The 16134-nt window shown below is 42.3% G+C and overlaps 1 long non-coding RNA gene across 1 annotated transcript; it reads right to left on the minus strand.

Moving 5' to 3' along the window:
• Positions 1–688, minus strand: LOC145062731 (uncharacterized). Its single transcript, XR_013687703.1, has 2 exons — positions 345–688; positions 1–261 (listed from the first exon to the last, which is right to left on the minus strand). It is a non-coding gene; the product is annotated as an uncharacterized LOC145062731 (long non-coding RNA).
• Between the last annotated feature and the right edge of the window lie 15446 nt (positions 689–16134).

Below are 16134 nucleotides of genomic sequence, written 5' to 3' on the forward strand. Positions count from 1 at the left end.
TACTTTACTACCTAAGTAATGTATTTCAATACAGAATAAGATAAGTGGTATGAAAAAAGATACAACCCTTCGTGTAGAAACTAGTAAGATTATGATATATCCAAAAAAAAAAAGCTAAGGATGGGAAAAATCATGAACACAATGTGAAGGCCAGTAAACTCCTTCCCTTGTACAAGGTAGAGGTGTCGGATGTGCAATGTAGGTCGGGTACTTCTCTCCCGGCATCAATATCGATAAATCCATTGCATTTCTCTCTTGTACCTAGTAACAACAGTATGCTTTAATGACTTGTACGATACGTAGATCATTAACAACACAAGTTTGAGTATGTTAAAGTAACTTACATGTGGTTGTGGATCTACAAGCTTTTGCATCGGTCTCGGGTCATTGGACTGATGGCTAGTGTATCGATTCAAATCGAATGAAGCATTGAGTTTATAGAGATGTTCAATGATGGCCATGATAATGAACATGGATATAAAGACAGCAGTTGCAAGAAATCCGAGGGAAATTGATGTTTCGTAGGTTTTCCACCAGTCTTCACTGCTACTGTAAGGTGGAGCCTGGTGGAAGCTCACGTGGTCCGATCTTTCTGGACCCAACTCGTCCATGGTTGTGTAGTTATTTTTTGTGTTTGGGGAAAGAGAGAGGCTTATATATAGAAGACATGCAATCTTCCCTCTCTTGAATGCTTGGTTTAAGTATGAATAGCCATCAAAAAAGTGTACACTATTTAAACTATAGTACTTATTATGTTAGATGTTAAAAAAATATGAAAATTATGTTTTTACTGAATTATGTATAAAATTAAAATGATTTAATTTTGATACGGAGTGCAACACCAATAGGATCCTATTGGTTCTTTGTGAAAGCAAATCAATCTTCACTTTTCATTAAAAAAATTAAATATTTTGTTTTCTTTTCTTTCGGGGCGGGCTGACCCGGATCTGATTGATCGTGTTTGATTCTTCATTTTTTGACAACTGGGTTTGAGCAGCATCCATGTGGAAGGATTAATATGAGAAAGCACAACGATGCATGCGTGAGGTACAAGTCACATAAGAACACGAATAACCCGTACTCCAAACCCATAGATTATGAGAATCCGACCCGAGTAATGTAGTTGAGAGAGATTATAATGGAGAGTGTGATTGTGTGAAGCATAATACATAATCCTCCCACTAATACAAGTGAAAGCTGCCATAAAGACACAAAGTTAAGGCTGCTCCAATGACACACACTTATTACTTATTAATTACTCACTTCCTTTTCAATAGCTTTTTTTAGTTTGGATTTTCAAAAACTATATAACATTTTTTTAAAGTGAAGGTTATGTTTGTTAGATCAGTTGAAATAGTAGTTGATAATTGAAATAGTAGCTAATAAAAATAATATTTAGTAAAACATGATACAATGACCCAAGAAATATAAAATTATCTAAATTTACATCTTTCATCCCTGAAATTTCCATCTTGTTCAGTATTCTACCTGGCTTCCATATTCTTCATGTATGAGATACTTTTTGAAAATCTACATTTACCCCCTTCAGTTTCCTACTTTGCATTTATTCTGATTTGTTTTTTCATTTCAGTTTTTCATTTTCGACACTTTACGCTTTTGAATAAATTTAAGGTCAAATAAACTCCTATAATACCTCGTTTTATCACAATGGTCGTAATAAATTTTTATAATATCGATATTCGATACATCTTATCTGAATTTATAAATGTTACTTCTCCTCCGTTTAGGATGATTCTATCATTTAGATAAGGATATCACTCTTTTATATTATATATTCATAGTAATTCTTTATCAAAACTAAATTAAATTTAATGGTCATACAAATTTCTAGTAATTGGAGGGCCTCTATTTTAGTTTTGCCTCGAACCCCAAATATGTGTAACGTCCCAAAAGTTCAAAGTAAAATTTTCATTTTTAAATCAATAAACCATACAAATAAGTTGTTCCAAAACCAATCAAATGATTACATCATTTAAACATCAAAGTAAAAATCATAAGTAGTCAACGTGAAAACTCTGGGGGATAATGTGCAGTCATGTCGAGCCCTTCCCTTTAGAATCGGAAGTACCTGAAACCATAAACTTAAAACCGTAAACACAAAGCTTACTGAGTTCCCCAAAATTTAATGGTCATACAAATTTATTGGTGGTAACGTTTACATAAATTGTATTTATTTTCCCATGTTTTTCTCATATTCTAAAATGTAATCTCATATAGCTTTGGACAGGTCATAGGTGAAAGATCTAGTATGCTCAAAAATCATATTAAATTGATATTGCTAATCAAAATATAATACTAAAGGGTCACACTAACAACAACTTGATACAACTAAATATTTATTAGAAATTAATTTTAATAAATATTCAATAAACTCTTATAATTAAATTAGAAGTTATTTATTTCTAGGAAATAATAATTTTCATTAGCAAGTAACATTATATAATTCATATGGTATGAATTAATAAGTCATGCACAACATTTTGGACGAGATAAATTCTTTTATTTTTTACCAAAAAGTTTGTAACATCCCAAAATCCAATACCAAAAATTTTCATTTTTAATTGAGTAAGTTACTAAAATCGTCCATATGGTTTGGTCAAAATTGCACGTTTAGTCCCTAACATTTATTTTGCACTCGGATCGTCCCTATGCTTTCATCTTCTTGCGTTTTTCGTCCCTATGGTTTGGTCAAAATTGCATGTTTGGTCCCTAACTTTATGTATGTAGGGGACGAAAAACGCAACAAAATCAAACCATAGGGACGGTCTGAGTGCAAAACAAAAGTTAGGGACCAAACATGCAATTTTGACCAACCCACAGGGACGATTTCAGTAATTTACTCTTTTTAATTTAATATTTCATAAAACGGATTATCGAAAACATCATTGAGTTATCCCATATCATAAAAACCATAAGTCATATGTCTCAAAACAAGTCATAATAATGTCAGAGTACAAATCCCAAGAACATCATAGTGCGGAAAACAGTGGTGTGATGTGCTGCAGTCATGCCAACTCATTTTCCTTCAAAGAAGAAGTACTTGAAATCAAAACTAAAAACTGTAAGCACAAAGCTTAGTGAGTTCCCCCATCATACCACATACTATACAATAAACATACTATCAGACATATTTGGATGCCCGGCTTACCCTGCTGAGCATACCTGGGTGCTCAACCTACCACTGTTAGGCATATCAGGGTGCCTAACCTACCCCTGTCAGACATACTGAGGTGTCCGACCTACCCCCTGTCAGGCATATATTGGTGCCCGACCTACCCTCCGGTTTATCTCAACCGGTTACGGGGACTATTTCACCCCTACCACTACCACATAATAACATATCATAAACATGTTGCTAGGCATATATGGGTACTGTCTACCTCCTCGGTCTCTTTCAACAGGTAACCGGGGACTATTTCACGCCTCCTACCACTATCACATAATATCATAACATCCTAGGACATAAACCATAACAGATAGAGGCATACTAGATAATTATCACAAAGACAATCATCTCAACTATAACAACTACTGGTGGGTTGACATTGGTGCCTTCGATCCACTTCTACTGGAAGGTAACTCGCCTCAAGTGCTGTGAAGTAGCTGAACTATCATCGGCTCTGGAATAGACCCCACTCAACTCCTACACAAAATATATTCCTTTAATTCTCCTTTTCATATACATGACCCCTTAAGGGTCAACTTTGGTCAAAGTCCAAGTCAAAGTCAACATTTTGGTTGACTCAACTCGTCGAGTTGTTCCATCAACACGCCGAGTTCCATAAATCAGAAAACCCCCAAAATCGCGATCCAACTCGTCGAGTGACCCTCTAACTCACTGAGTTCTTCCTTATGACATAATCGGGACTTTTCGCTTCAACTCGTCGAGTCCTTCCTTGAACTCGTCGAGTTCTCCAATCTTCAAAACCTCAAAAACTTAGCCAACTTACTGAGTTTGCTCAACAACCAGAAAAGGTTGGGGCTACGATCCAACTCATCGAGTTGCATGAACAACTCGTCGAGTTCCCCTTATTCTATATCCATTAAGTCACTTTCTATTGGGCTCAATGCTTCCAAACCATATATCTGGTCCCCTAGGGTTGATATATCACGTAAAGTTGCTAACTTTACGTCTATGCGTGGTTTATTTAGCTCAGAATACCCTAAAAGGTGGTTCTCAAGTTGCATTGGACTCCCATGGCCATAAAGTTGGCACCTTTATGCCATGGAGTCCCTCAAAGGCTCTAGATATGAAGGTTCTTCCCACATGGGACATCTAAATCCCAAAGGCCACCATTATTTAACCAAAACATGGAGAAAAAACCCTAAACTAGATCTAAACACTCAATAAGCAAGGTAAGAGCTTTATACCTCAAGTGAACCAGAAATGAAGTTGTACTTCTGGATCTACACTTCTCTTACACTTCCTTGCTTCTTCTTCAATTGTCTTCCTCTTCAAATCACAAGGAAATGCACGAAAATGGCTCAAAACTCTCAAAAGTGACTTAGGGTTTCGTCGTTAGGTTTGGGACAAAGGAGGCTGAAGGTGAGGCCAGGTTATGGGAGTTAAGGATGTTTAAATACGGTGCAAAACCCTGAAAATTAGGGTTTCATTTTGCCAGAACAACTCGTCGAGTTGAGGCTCCTCAACTCGTCGAGTAGACTTTGCCACCTGCGTCCAAATCCATCTCTACTCGACGAGTTTGGGGCCTCCAACTCGTTGAGTCTCTATACAAAAAATGAATAAATTTAGAATTAAATACATACCAGGAACCGGACGTTACAAATCTCTCCCACTTATTTTATACTTCATCATCGAAGTCTGTTGCGTCTGAAAATAGCTCTGGGTAGTGCTCCCTCATCTCATCCTCCGGCTCCCAAGTCCATTGTGAACCCTTGTGGTTCTGCCATTGCACCTTCACCAACTTTACCCTCTTGTTCCTTAGATCCTTCATCTTCCTATTGAGGATGGCTACTGGTCGCTCGATGTAGTTCAGGTTGTCATCTACTTGAATATCCTCAAAAGGCACCACTGCATAATCATCTACCAAGCACTTCCGTAGCTGGGAGACATGAAAGGTGTTGTGGATCTGACTAAGCTCGGCTGGTAGATCCAGTATATACGCCACCTTTCCAACCCGTGCTATAACCCTGAAAGTTCTGATATACTTGGGGCCTAGCTTGCCCGTTTTCTGAAGCGGATGACACCTTTCCAAGGTGACACCTTCAGAAGGACCATATCCCCGACCTAGAACTCCATGTCCGATTGGTTTCTGTTGGCGTAGCTCTTCTACCATCTCTGGGTCGTCTGGAGTCTACTCCATACCTGTTGGATCCTATCTGTCATATTGAGTACCATTTCGGCACTCCCCATGACTCTCTGCCCAACCTCAACCCAACATATCAGGGTTCTGCACTTCCTCCCATAAAGCATCTCGAAGGGAGGACGGTCGATGCTGTCATGGTAGCTATTATTGTACGAAAACTCTGTCATAAGAAGGTAGGTATCCCAGCTACCACCAAAGTCTAAAACACACCTACAACATATCCTCCAAGGTCTGGATGGTCCGCTCGCTCTGACCATCCGTCTGCGGGTGAAAAGTCGTGCTAAAGTGCAGACGAGTACCCAACTCGTCATGAAATTTCTTTCAGAATCTGGAAGTGAACCGTACATCTCAGTCAGAAATCATGGAAACTGACACCTCGTGCCGAGCTACTACCTCCCTGATGTAAATGTCGGCCAACTTCTCAGCCGAAATTCTCTCCTGGATCGAAATGAAATGGGCACTCTTGGTCAATCGGTCCACGATGAACCAAATCGAATCCACTCCCTGTGCGTTCCTGGGAAGCTCTATGATGAAATCCATAGTAATATCCTCCCATTTCCACATAGGGATATCTAATGGTTGCGTCTTTCCGTGAGGTCTCTAGTGCTCAGCTTTGACCTTCCTGCAGGTCAAGCACCGCTCCACGTACGAAGCTATGTCCCGCTTCATGCAGGGCTACCAATAATCAGGGGTAAGATCCTGATACATCTTCGTCACCCCGGGATGGATGGAGAACCTCGACTTGTGGGCCTCATCCATCAGTACCTGGCGTACCCCGCCCCAATAAGGAACCCAAAACCTCTGATGCAGGGTCTGCAGCCCATGACTGTCATAGTCACACAAGGCCACCTGGACTATGATCCGCACACACTTCCGGCACTCCTCCTTCATACCCTCGACCTACGCCTCTCGGATCCACTCCAAAAGTGGAGTCACCACCACATCCTCAACCAGATGTCTCTGATCGGGGCTGCCTTGCTGCTAAGTGCATCGACCACAACATTGGCCTTCCTCGGGTGGTAAAGGATCTCACAGTCGTAATCCTTCACCACATCTAGCCACCGATGCTACTTCATGTTCAAATTCGGCTGATCCATGAGGTACCTCAAGCTCTTTTGGTCCGTGTAAATGATACAACGAACCCCATAGATATAATGCCGCCAAATCTTGAGGGCGAAAACAACCGCCCCCAACTCCAGATCGCGCGTCGGGTAGTTCGCCTCATGAGGCTTCATCTGCCTCAAGCGTAGGTGATGATGTGCCCTCTCTGCATCAACACCTCGCCCAAACCCGAGATTGACGCATCACAGTACACTACAAAAACCTCTACGCCCTTTAGCAGGGCTAAGATCGGCTCCTTGCACAATCTCTACCTCAAAGTCTCAAATGGTGCATGCTGCTCAGGCCCCCAGCAAAATACAACGTCCTTCTTCATCAGTCGGGTCAGTGGTACCGCTGTCTTGGAGAAATCCTGTATGAATCTCTGGTAATAGTCTGCCAAACCAAGGGAACTCCGAATCTCGGATCGAGACTTCGGAACCTCCCATCTCATCAGAACCTCTACCTTGGCCGGGTCGACCAGAATACCATTCTGGTTGACAAGGTTCCCCAGAAACTGCACCTTATGCAACCAGAACTCGCACTTAGAGAACTTGCCATACAATATTTCCCTCATTAGGGTATCCAACACCTCCCAAAAGTGCTCCACGTGATGCTCCTACGTCTTGGAGTGAACCAAGATGTCATCAATAAAAACTATCACAGACCGATCCAGCATCGGTCTGCATACGCGATTCATGTGGTCCTTGAACATGGCGGGGGCATTGGTGAGACCGAACGGCATCACCACGAACTCGTAATGGCCATAGCGAGTTCGAAAATCAGTCTTCTGTACATCATCCTCTCTGACTCTCATCTGGTGGTAGCCTGAACGCAAATCGATCTTGGATAACCAAGATGCACCCTGTAGCTGGTCGAAGAGGTCATCAATCCTTGGCAGTGGGTAACGGTTCTTCATCGTTATCGTGTTCAACTCTCGGTATCCAGCGGGATCCGTCCTTCTTTAAAAATAGAATCAGGGCTCCCCAAGGTGAACTGCTCAGTCTAATGAATCCCTTGTCTAACATCTCTTGCAACTATGTAGACAGCTCCTGCATATCGCGAGGAGCCAACCGGTATGGGGCCTTGGCTATTGGAGCCGCGCCCGGAGTTAGGTCAATCCTAAACTCCACCTGTCTCTCTCAAGGTACCCCGGGCAAGTCCTCTAGGAACACGTCTGCATACTCTCTCACAACTGGAACATCATCCACAACCGCCTTACCCCTTCTCCCGAGTATCCATAATGTAGGCGATAAATCTTGAGCATCCTTGATGAAGGTAACGTCTGGCTCTCGCTGCCGAACACATGATCGGTCCACGTTGCGGTCTCTTAGCCTGAATCACCAGCTCTTCCCCGCTTAGGGTCCTGACTCGAACCAACTGTTGCTCACAGTTGATCACCACCTCGTTAGGGCTCAACTAATCCATGTTTATAATGACCTTGTTCTCAGGCAAAGTAATGGGAACCAAATCCATGAGCTAACGCTCGGCATACATCCTCAAAGCACAGTCTATGTAGACCTCCGATGCCCGGACTAATCGGTCGTCAGCAATCTCGACCTCTAAAGGAAAATCCAACATGCCCAAAGACTCGGCAAACCTCTTGCTGAGTGCAAGAGATATAAATGATCGGGTAGCTCCCGAGTCAAATAACACCTATACTGGGATACCGTTAACATGGAATGATCCCGTCACCACATCCGGTACGACACATGCCTCTTGGCGGTCAACTGGAAGGCCCGAATCCTCACCACTGGAGCATTTGTCTTGCCCTGTCAGCCATCCGTGATCTGCAGGGTCATTGGAGCTGGTGCCACCACTCACACTGCTAGTACCAATCTCGGGCAGTTGGCCTTTTTATGGACCTTATGATTGAAATGAAAGCAAATCAGCTCTGATGTCTGAAGGGTGGGGGTAGGGGCAACATAATCCCTGCGAAAGTGCCCAGTCTTGCCGCACTTATAGCAGCCTGATCCCCTAGCTCTGCAAACCCCCTTGTGTGGCTTGCCGCACTTCCCGCAACGGCTCTGGCCCTGGTGGCCCTTCGACCTCGAGTCGAATCCCTTGGGTTTCTACCAAGAAACCCCAGTAGCCTTCCCAATCTCTGCCTTCCTCTTCCTAATGTGCTCTATATCAATCTCCTTCTCCCTCGCCCTCGCAATCATGTCGTCCAAAGTTGGGCATGCCGAGTAGCTGACATGTTTCTGGATGTCAGCTCTCAACATGTCATGGTACCGGGTCTTCCTCATATCCTCATCCCCCGCGTACTGAGGCACCAGCAAGGCCATCTCCCTGAACTTGGAGGTAATCTCCAACACCGACTTGGTAGTATGCCTTATATCCAGAAACTCCTTGGCTAGCTGTTGAAGCTCAACAGCCAGCGCAAACTCAACCCTAAACCTGGTCACAAAGTCTGACCAGCTCATAGCCTAAATGGTTAGGGCTCCCAACGAATCATTGACTGTCTCCCACCAGTCTCTAGCTCTGTCTCTCAAACATCCTGCAGCATACCGGACCTTCAACCCCTCAGGGTAGAAGCTCATCAACTATGCAGACTCGATGTTTGCAATAAATCTCCTGGCCACAATGGGGTCCTTCACCTCATGAAAGTCTGGCGCACCACATCCCTTGAAGTCCTTGAAGGAGAGTGTGTGCGTCCCTGACTGGCTAGATGCCATGTCACTCCAGAATGCCCTAAGGCACTCATCTATCAGCTCGATGATCCCTTCCTTGATCGACCTGAAAATCACCGGGGTCGCCTCAAGGATGCCTCCCGTAATCTCAAATGCGATGAACTCGTGCAATCCATCGTCAATCGGCTTGGAATCTGTACCTGATCCTGACCTAGACCCTGAACCTCCCGTCTCGTGACGTGTCACCACCATTCTAAAACAAAACACATAATCGTCAGGGTCATATATAATCTCGAGAGGTCTCACACACTCTACAAGTCCCCTGGTTCTATCTCAGCCCTCCTTGACTCGAGTACGGATCCTCTGCTTTCAGTAGTACGGGCCCATACTACCTTCCACGTTTATCCGTAATTTCCTTAAGGATTTCATTGACTTCACCAATTCACCTTCACTACTACTGCTCACTATACTAATCTCATCCTAGGCTTACCCTAGGGTAACCTCCAACCCGCTCTCTTCCATCAACTACATAAGAAGTCCCTACTATCTCTCCCTAACTAGCTCGCAAATACCATTACATATTACTAAGACTAGATAATTCTTCGAATGAGGGGTCCTACCTTACAACGGTTGGACTATAAGGCATTTTTCTAGTCAGTACTATCATATCTCTGACTAGTCAGTACTATCATGCAGCTCAACAAGCACATACAGCAGGCATATAAGGCATTTTTCTACATCCTTAGCCCTAATCTAGCATGCAGTTCTCATAATCATACAGTAGGCATACAAGGCATCCTTCCTAAATCCTTATCCTTAATCTAGCATGCAATTCTCATAATCATATTACATATCATATCAAACATGTATGAGTATCTTGGGGAAAACTTACTTGAGCTCGGGTCGATTGCACGCATCACACACCATTTTCTTTCTCAAAACTCTTTATTTTAATTTCTTAGAAAAAATTATTTTCTTGTAAAAATCTTTCAAATCCCTCAGTTTGAGTCCAGATACCCCCGAAGGTGTGTCTGAATCCCTCAAACCAAGGCTCTGATACCAAATTGTAACATCCCAAAATCCAAGACCAAAAATTTCATTTTTAACTTAATATTCATAAAACGAATTATTGAAAACATCATTGAGTTATCACATATCATAAAAACCATAATTCACGTCTTAAAACAAATCATATAAATGTCAGAGTACAAATCCCAAGAACATCATAGTGCAGAATATAGTTTTGTGATGTGTTATAGTCATAGTACCTGAAACAAACACTGAAAACCATAAGCACAAAGCTTAGTGAGTTCCCCCATCATACCACATACTATACAATAAACATACTATCACGCATATCTGGGTGCCCGACATACTCTGCTGAGCTTACAGGGGTGCTCAACCTACCCCTGTTAGGCATACCAAGGTGCCCAACCTACCCCTGTCAGACATACCTGGGTGTCGACCTATCCCTGTCAGGCATATCTGGGTGCCCGACCCGCCCTCCGGTTTATCTCAACCGGTTACGGGGACTATTTCACCACTACCACTACCACATAATAACATATCATAAACATGTTGCTAGGCATATATGGGTACTGTCTACCCCTTTGATCTCTTTCAACCGGTAACCGGGGACTATTTCACCCCTCCTACCACTATCATATAATATCATAGCATCCTAGCATATAAACCATAACAGATAGAGGCATAGCAGACAATTATCACAAAGAAAATCATCTCAACTATAACAACTACTAGTGGGCCGGCATTGGTGCCTTCGACCCACTTCTACTGGAAGGTAACTCACCTCAAGTATTGTGAAGTAGCTGAACTATCCTCAGCTCTGGAATCAACCCCACTCAACTCCTACACATAAAATATTCCTTTAATTCTCCTTTTCATATACATGACCCCTTAAGGGTCAGCTTTGGTCAAAGTCCAAGTCAAAGTCAACATTCTGGTTGACTCAACTCGCCGAGTTGGTCCATCAACTCGCCGAGTTCCATAAATCAGAAAACCCCGAAAGCACAATCCAACTCGTCCAGTGACTCTCTAACTCGCCGAGTTCTTTCTTATGACAGAATCGAGACTTTTCGCTTCAACTCGTCGAGTCCTTCCTTAAACTCGTCAAGTTCTCCAATCTTCAAAACCCCGAAAACTTAGCAAACTCACTGAGTCATCTCCTAGACTCACTGGTTTTGCTCAGTAACCAGAAAAGGTTGGGCCCACGATCCAACTCGTCGAGTTGCATGAACAACTCATCGAGTTCCCCTTAGTCTAAATCCATTAAGTCACTTTCTTCTAGGCTCAATGCTTCCAAACCATAGATCTGGTCCCCTAGGGTAGGTATATCACGTAAAGTTGCTAACTTTACGTCCATGCATGGGTTATTTAGCTCAAAGGACCCTAAAAGGTGGTTCACAAGTTGCATGGGACTCCCATGGCCATAAAGTTGGCACCTTTATGCCATGCAACCCCTTAAAGGCTCTAGATCTGAAGGTTCTTCCCATATGGGACATCCAAATCCCAAAGGCCACCATTATTGAACCAAAACATGGAGAAAAATCCCTAAACTAGATCTAAACACTCAATAAGCAAGGTAAGAGCTTTATGCATCAGGTGAACCAGAAAATGAAGCTCTACTTGTGGATCTACTCTTCTCTAACACTTCCTTGCTCCTTCTTCAATTGTCTTTCTCTTCAAATCATAAGGAAATGCACAAAATGGCTTAAAACTCTCAAAAGTGACTTAGGGTTTTGTGGTTAGGGTTGGGACAAAGGAGACTAAAGGTGAGGCCAGGTTATGGGAGTTAAGGATGTTTAAATAGGATGCAAAACCCTAAAAATTAGGGTTTCATTCTGCCAGACCAACTCGTCGAGTTAAGGATCCTCAACTCGTCGAGTAGACTTCGCCACCTACGTCCAAATCCATCTTTACTCGACGAGTTTGGGGCCTCCAACTCATCGAGTCTCTATACAAAAATGAATAAATTTAGAATTAAATACATACCAGGAACCGGGCATTACAAAGTTAAACTTGATATTTTATAATCTTGGTTTATAAAATATAAAACTTTTGTTTTGTTTTGTCTTCATATTTTAGAAATAACGAATGACAAAGTAAGGCATGACATTTTGACTAGTTTATTCAAAAAGAAAGGCATGACACTTTCAATTGTTTAATCAAACGCATGGGGGACAAGTCTAGCTAGTAGATGCATGGGTGCTAAATGATTAAAGACCCATGTACATTATGCATGCTATATATATATATATATATATATATATATATATATATATATATATATATATATATATATATGTGTGTGTGTGTGTGTGTGTGTGTGTGTGAGAAAGGCTTTCATTTATTGTTGCTTCTCTTCTCCCCTCAAAACCATAAAATCCAGGGTGCATTGGTTTATCTCTCACTTTTGATCATCTTACGAAGATATTACTTGCTTTTATACTCTCTTGAAGTTCATACTTTGGTTATGACCTTTAAGCTTAAGAGTTAAGATTTTTATAATAGCATCTATATCAAGTTGTCTTCTTGTTGGTGTCTCTAAAGTTCATAATTCTTCATCAACTTCCAATCCTCTTTGGTGTCTCTGAAGTTCATAATTCTTCATCAACTTCCAATCCTCCCAAGTGGATCTAAAGAACTACGAAGGTTGTTATTTGTTCTTCTTCTTTTTCTTTGGATGTGTTTGTTTTCTTTTCAAACTTTGCAAGATGATCATTGATGAGTTTAACTTGTTTATGTTATTAAAAAATGATCAAGTCTTTCGTTGCCAAATATTATGTTTTTGAAACTAGTTTTGAATAAAAAACAAACAATAGGTTTTTTGGTCGTTTGTTTTAGGTATATATGTACACTGGATCATCAACCCATGACAATTTTTAAGAGTCACCGTCGGACTCTTCCCTGCCATCTCATTTTGGTAATTTATAAATCCTGACTTTATGTGCAATTCAAAGCCTATTATTCATTATTTTCTTTATTTCCCATTTTCTGATGATGATTAACATGGAATAAAGATATTTTGTTCGTTCCATTTTTCTGTTCATGTTATTGTGTTACTCATAAGGTCTTAAGGGCTTCATATTCTTGGCTTTTAATCGGATATACTTAGAAAACAACTGATCAAAATCAGTGAAAATGGAAATTTATTTCCTTTAGTGTTATTTATATTGGATGTCTTTGTGCTTTACACCCATGTCGATGGTTATTACAATGTGTCGATGGAGATTTAGATGCAAAAGAATAAAAGTTTTATCAAGTTATTGATTTTAAAGTTACATGAATTAGAGCATAATGGAGCGATAAGCTTAAAGATAAAGTTTGACCATAAGCTTAAAGCAGTAAAGCATATAAAAATGTATTGTGGGTTATGTTTATACTTCTATTTTATTATCCTATACTATTTGTAAATAAATAATTTTAAATTGGAAAATTAAATTATTTGACTATAAACCACATTTATGTGTATTTTGTTTTTCTCTATTTCTAACTCCACCAGTCTTGTGCTCTGTTTTCCCGTCCTTTGTTTCTAACTTCATTTCTCCATAATTTGTTTCCAGCAACTCATTAGACTTGAGACTTGAGTTTAACTCCAACAATATAGGTTACGAGAGATCTAATACCAATATCTTATTGTTTCCAATAATAGTTTTTATTATTAAGCCATTATATTTTGGGACATCAGAACAGCTGCACTTGTGGGAAGTGTGGGAAGGTTCATACCGGAGTTTGTAGGTCCGGTGGTGCATGCCGCAAGTGCGGAAAGGAGGGGCATTATGCGAGGGATTGTCGGCAGACAGCCCCAGTTTAGGATTTGAGGATTTTTTATCACTGCCATCAGGTTGGACACTTGAGGGTCAACTGTCCACAACTTGCTGCAGGACCGATGCAGACTCCAGCACCGGCCACTTTGAGGATTACGGGTGGAGGTCAGGGTGGAGCGGAGCCCCCGAGGGCTCAGGATCGTGCTTTTCAGCTTACAGCAGAGGAGGTCAGGGCAGTGGCTGATGTAGCTGCGAGTATGTTTCCTTTTTGATATTTTGTTATCTTGTGAGTATTATGGAGTATTGTATATCTGCTAGTCTCGTTGTGTGATATTTGGTATTGTATTCGCTTGTTCCTTGAGGGTTATGGTATGGTTAAGGGTTTTGGTATTGGGAGTTTTGTTGGTTATCATCCATGGGGATTATTAGTGGGAAATCAGGCTTTTGGTCTGAATGTCAGGTAGCATCTGCAGTCTGAGGAGTGGTTAGCTGAAGGTCGGGCTTCTTTCAAGTCCGAGATGATCAGTGTTGATATGTGATTTTGTGAAGGTTGCTCATTCTAGTGGGAATCAGTTCGCTTGTAAGGGAATGTGTTGTGTAGGGTTATTAAGGGAGGTCGGTTATGGCGATCGGTGGTTGATAGTCAGTGCTCTAAGTGGGGAAAATTGGAAAATTCTCTAGAAGATCGACAAGCATGAGAGGTTGATTAGCTGTTTGGGATTCAGCAGCGGTTCTGTCAACCAAAAGCGTAGGCTGGTATGAGTAAGTGACAGACAAACGGGGCGGGATACAGACCAAGGGTTTCATAAAAAGGGTGATTGATTGGGGAAGGCCTAGGATCAGGCCGGGATTGAGAATGTAGGATGGAGTTAGAGTTCGGAACCCCTAAAGGGCTAGAACACTATGCATCGGAGAGTTTTCCAGGATGGATCATTCGGGATGATGAATGCTAGATGAGCGGTTCGGATAGACTGAAGGCCGGTGGGCATACTAGTCAGGTTGAAGGCTCGGAGGACGGTCCAGACAGGCTGAAGGCCCTGGAGGGCGGTCCAGACATGCTGAAGGTTCTAAGAGTGGTCCAGATTGGCTGAAGGCCTGGTAAGGCGGTCCAGTCATGCTGAACACTCTGCATGTGTTGATAGATCTGTATGAGGAGATGGAATGAGTATGTTACGATGTGATAGCATCATAAGGTCTGGCCCCGGGTATTGATCATGATTAATGGAAGGTAGTGCATGGACTCGAGAGTCCTTGCAAGCAGATTCAGAGCATGTGTGGTGCATGGGATAGCGCTTATGCTATAAGGGAATGGTGTAGCGTTGAGGAGCATCGTGACACTTGTTGTAGTGACAAGGCAGCCAAGTAGATTTCCTTGGATAAGGAAAGGGAAAGGTATGTAGCTCCGAGAGGGAGTGTAAGTTCACGGAAGTGAAAGCAGTAGTGTGGAGGTATGATTGAGGTGTTCCAAGTATGGTTATTGAGCAGTGTGTTTGCGCCGGTGGTATGGAATCACATCCGGTTTGGATGTCTGCTGAGGTCACGGAAGGAGTTCCGAGGGTGTAGAGCCAAAGAGGCTCGGAAGGGATGCAAGGATGGAGCCTTGGATTCCCAGTTTGGTGTGAACAAGAAATTATGCATGTAGTGGTAATTCATCCTGGGGGATGTTTAGAGGTGTCGTCAGTGTGTTGGGTTTTCCCAACCCGAGGATGCTAGAGCCAGTTCGGCATGTGTATGTGATTGCGGAGGAGAACTCATGTGAGTTGCTCTAAAGCTGAAGGATGTGTCATCCTGTCAGCATGGAAGGGATAGAGTTGGACTCACAAAGGGAGCAGGTTAAGTCTCATCAGTGAATTCGGTGAAGGATATGTCTGACGAGGAAAATGATAGCAGTGTGGTACCGGGTCGGGATCCCGGTGGTTCAGGGTTATATCTAGCTCGTAAGAGTCAAGTGATTGTTGTGATATGGAACGAGTGAAGTATCATGGATTGCTACTCGGTTGATAAGTGTGGTTATCAGAGGATGAAGCCGGTGGCCGGCTTGAGGCGGTGGTCAGGACACCGCAGGGGAAGAGTTGGGTTTCGGGTTTTGGTGGTAGTGTTTTGAGGAACCTGGTTTGGTTAATTCCAGGTGGTGCATTGCGAGAGCAGTTTCAGGAGTAGTGTTGTCGCAGGCTTCGAGGGCGAAGCCTAATTTAAGTGGGGGAGAATTGTAACATCCCGAGTTCAGGAGTGCAAGTTTAGGGTTCAAAGTGAAAATGTGGATGGTCA

The sequence above is a fragment of the Lactuca serriola genome, chromosome 7, assembly GCF_051521515.1.
Source record: "Lactuca serriola cultivar US96UC23 chromosome 7, Lser_US96UC23_V15, whole genome shotgun sequence".
Classification (NCBI taxonomy): Eukaryota; Viridiplantae; Streptophyta; class Magnoliopsida; order Asterales; family Asteraceae; genus Lactuca; species Lactuca serriola.